The 4828-nt window shown below is 40.9% G+C and overlaps 1 long non-coding RNA gene across 1 annotated transcript in view; it reads right to left on the reverse strand.

Annotated features, from left to right (window-relative positions):
- Positions 1 to 324: 324 nt before the first annotated feature.
- The window catches only part of LOC138358625 (uncharacterized), an 8106-nt gene continuing 3602 nt past the window's right edge, over positions 325 to 4828 (reverse strand). Inside the window, exon 3 of the long non-coding RNA XR_011225496.1 lies at positions 325 to 632. This is a non-coding gene — a long non-coding RNA (uncharacterized lncRNA). The remainder of the gene's footprint in view (positions 633 to 4828) is intronic.

A 4828-nucleotide genomic window follows, 5' to 3' on the forward strand; every position in this document is an offset into this window, starting at 1 on the left:
GATATTGATTCATACAATTTCTTCAAAAGGTCAGATGTAACACGAACAAGGAGCAAAGGTTTCAAGCTCAACAAGCCACAGTGTAGGAATGACAACAAATGCTTTTTAACCCATACGATTATGATCATGGCTATAAGGTTTCTAAAACAGTAGGCATTCTTCCAAAGCCAGACACTGTACTATGTTCCTCGCCCTAACCTAGTCACTCAGTATTATTCACTCATTTATCTATGTCTTGTCTATTTATGTCTTAAAGGTTACAAGACGTACATTAGTCAATACAATTGGTGCTTAAAATGTTAAGGATCTCTTGTGAAACACGGGTAGTAATCAAAAAATTTATTATGTAAAATAAATAAAAAAGGCCCAAGGGCCATGAAGTAACAAGAATGCAAGGCCGGCACAAGCTGGCGTAAGTAGAGAAGACGGAAGATTCTTCATATTAAAAGTCCCTGCTTCTCCAAGATGGCAGTCACACCCTGCTTGCCCTGGACAATCACCATATGGAGAAGGACTGTTTACTGTAAAGGGAAGTCCACAAATGCAATGCCAGCATGAGTCAGTCTTGAAGGGTAAACGATGATGGCACCCTCACAGTAACACAAAAGCCAAGCAAGCCCAGTGAGGAAGACCTGTTGATGGGAAGGAGGAGAATCATTAGTCACAACAAAATCCACATAGAAACAAAGGAGAGAAAAAAAATAAAGTGGATGTCTTCTTTTTGTATAGACATAATAAATATTGCCATTTGGCTATGTATTTATATGATATATAATAGAATACAGCATAAAACAAAATAAGAGGGGTGGTAGGAGAAGAAAAGATTAGTGTTCAGTGAGAATCCACAAGGTCTTCTCTGAATACTCTTTATTTTCTTCAAGGCTGTGGGTCCCTACAATTGCACCAGAGGTGGTACACACCCCTATTATTATTTAAACAGGTGAGTAAAAATAGGTGCTAACACACACGGTGTTAGCAAACTTAGCCTCCAAACACACACACACACATGGTATCAGCAAGCTTAGCCTCCAAACACACACACACACATGGTATCAGCAAGCTTAGCCTCCAAACACACACACACACATGGTATCAGCAAGCTTAGCCTCCAAACACACACACACACATGGTATCAGCAAGCTTAGCCTCCAAACACACACACACACATGGTATCAGCAAGCTTAGCCTCCAAACACACACACACATGGTATCAGCAAGCTTAGCCTCCAAACACACACACATATGGTATCAGCAAGCTTAGCCTCCAAATACACACATGGTATCAGCAAGCTTACCCTCTAAACACAAACACACAAATGGTATCAGCAAGCTTAGCCTCCAAATACACACATGGTATCAGCAAGCTTAGCCTCTAAACACACACACACACACACAAACGGTATCAGCAAGCTTAGCCTCCAAACACACACACACACACACACAAACGGTATCAGCAAGCTTAGCCTCTAAACACACACACACAAATGGTATCAGCAAGCTTAGCCTCCAAACACACACACACACTTGGTATCAGCAAGCTTAGCCTCCAAATACACACACACACACAAACGGTATCAGCAAGCTTAGCCTCTAAACACACACACACAAATGGTATCAGCAAGCTTAGCCTCCAAATACACACATAGTATCAGCAAACTTAGCCTCCAAACACACACACACACATGGTATCAGCAAGCTTAGCCTCCAAACACACACACACACATGGTATCAGCAAGCTTAGCCTCCAAACACACACACACACATAGTATCAGCAAGCTTAGCCTCCAAACACACACACACACACACACATGGTATCAGCAAGCTTAGCCTCCAAACACACACACACATGGTATCAGCAAGCTTAGCCTCCAAACACACACACACATGGTATCAGCAAGCTTAGCCTCCAAATACACACATGGTATCAGCAAGCTTAGCCTCTAAACACACACACACAAATGGTATCAGCAAGCTTAGCCTCTAAACACACACACACACATGGTATCAGCAAGCTTAGCCTCCAAACACACACACACACATGGTATCAGCAAGCTTAGCCTCCAAATACACACACACACACAAACGGTATCAGCAAGCTTAGCCTCCAAACACACACACACACACACACATGGTATCAGCAAGCTTAGCCTCCAAACACACACACACAGAAAATGGGGATATTGAAACAGTTGATAAACTTGATTTCAAGAGAGAGAGGTCACTATGGGGAACTTCAAAATTTGTTTAATAAGTAATTAGGCAGACTTGTTGCTAGACAGGGAAGTAAATTAAATGTATGCCAAATTTTGCAAAATATACAATGAAGGCACACAAACATTCATACCAAAACAGAGATGCAGGGCCAGAAAACAGGATTGGTTCAACAGAAATTGAGAGAGGGCCACAGACCAAAAGACACAAAAATGGAATGAAAGACATTGAAAAACTACAAGCAGATGTCAACAAAGCAGATTGGGCAGCAGAAAATAACATGATGTTTAACAGTGATAAATTTCAGGTATGGCAAAAATGAAGATCTGAAACATAATACAGGGTACAAAACACAATCGAATCTTCCCATAGTAGAAAAACAGCATGTCAAGGATTTGGGAATAATGATGTCCGACGATCTAACGTTTAGGGAGCATAACCAAGCAAATATTGCGTCAGCCAGAAAAATGATCGGATGGATTATGAGAACTTTCAAATCCAGGGATCCCATCACAATGGTTGTACTCTTCAAGTCACTTATGTTGTCCCGTATCGAGTACTGCTCAGTATTCACTTCCCCCTTCAGAGCAGGAGAGATTGCTGAAATAGAGGGAATACAGAGAACATATACGGCACGCATAGACGAGATAAAACACCTAAATTATTGGGATCGTCTCAAAGCTCTCCAAATGTACTCTCTAGAAAGGAGACGAGAGAGATACCAAATAATATACACATGGAAGATACTGGAGGGCCAGGTCCCAAATCTACACAGTAAAATAACAACGTACTGGAGTGAACGATATGGAAAAAAATGCAAGATTGAACCAGTGAAGAGCAGAGGTGCCACAGGCACAATCAGAGAGCACTGTATAAACATCAGAGGTCCGCGGTTGTTCAACGTCCTCCCAGCGACTATAAGAAATATTGCCGGAACAACCGTGGACATCTTCAGGAGAAAACTGGACTGTTTTCTAAGAGAAGTTCCGGATCAGCCGGGCTGTGGTGGGTATGTGGCCCTGCGGGCCGCTCCAAGCAACAGCCTGGTGGACCAAACTTTCACAAGTCGAGCCTGGCCTCGGGGCGGGCTTGGGGAGTAGAAGAGCAGAACCCCATCAAGCAGGTATCAACATAGAAGCCAAACCCCCAATCATACCAGCGATACAAAGCTGCGAGAAACAACTATACAGCAGTAAGGGGAGAGGCAGAAAGAAATTTTTAAAAAGGGATAATGGATAAATGTAAAACAGAACTGGGCCTATTCTACAAATTCATAAACAACAAATTGCAGGTAAAGGATAATATCCAGAGGTTGAAAATAGGAAACAGATTCACAGAAAATGATAATGCAATGTGTGAAACATTAAACCAAAAGTTCCAAAGTGTGTTTATACAAAATGAAATCTTAAGAGAACCAGACACAATAAGAATTTCTGAGAACATCATAGAGCGTATAGAGGTGTCTAGAGATGAAGTGGAAAATATGCTAAAGGAGCTAAGTAAGAACAAAGCAGTTGGTCCAGATGGAGTTTCACCATGGGTTCTGAGAGAATGTGCATCTGAGCTCAGCCTTCCACTTCACCTGATCTTTCAGGCATCCCTGTGTACAGGAGTCATAGCAAACATGTGGAAAAAGGCTAACATAGTTCCAATCTACAAAAGTGGCAACAGGGAAGACCCCACCCCTCTCAGTTATAGACCTGAATCATTGACAAGTGTGTTCTGGAAACTAGAAAATTTTGGATGGGTGACAGGTAAGCTTCTAACATGGATGAAAAATTTTCTGACTGATAGAAAAATGAGGGCAGTAATCAGAGGCAATCGGACTGGAGAAGTGTCACAAGTGGAGTACCACAGTACATGCACCAGAAATGTTCATTGTCTACATAAATGATCTACCAGTTGGAATACAGAATTATATAAACATGTTTGCTGATGATGCTAAGATAATGGGATGGATAAAAAATTTAATTGATTGTCATGCCCTTCAAGAAAACCTGGACAAAATAAATATATGGAGCACCACTTGGCAAATGAAATTTAATGTGAATAAATGCCATGTTATGGAATGTGGAATAGAACATAGATCCCACACAACCTACAAATTATGTGAGAAATCTTTATATAATTCTGATAAAAGAAAGAGGTCTAGGGTTGATTCTAGATAGAAAACTATCACTTGAGGCCCACATAAAGAACGTTGTGTGAGGAGCCTATGCCACGCTTTCTAACTTCAGAATTTCGTTTAAATACATGGATGGCGAAATACTAAAGAAATTGTTCACTAGTTTTGTTCGGCCAAGGCTAGAATATGCAGCGGTTGTGTGGTGCCCATATCTTAAGAAGCACATCAACAAACTGGAAAAGGTGCAAAGACATGCTACTAAGTGGCTCCCAGAACTAAAGGGCAAGAGCTATGTGGAGAGGTCAGAGGCATTAAATATGCCAAAACTAGAAGACAACAAAAAGAGGTGATAAAATCACTATGTACAAAATAGTAACAGGAATTGATAAAATCGATAGGGAAGATTTCCCGAGACCTGGAACTTCAAGAACAAAAGGTCATAGATTTAAACTAACTAAACAAAGATGCCAAAGAAATATACAAAAATTTCCT

This window comes from Procambarus clarkii, chromosome 85, assembly GCF_040958095.1.
Source record: "Procambarus clarkii isolate CNS0578487 chromosome 85, FALCON_Pclarkii_2.0, whole genome shotgun sequence".
NCBI lineage: Eukaryota > Metazoa > Arthropoda > Malacostraca > Decapoda > Cambaridae > Procambarus > Procambarus clarkii.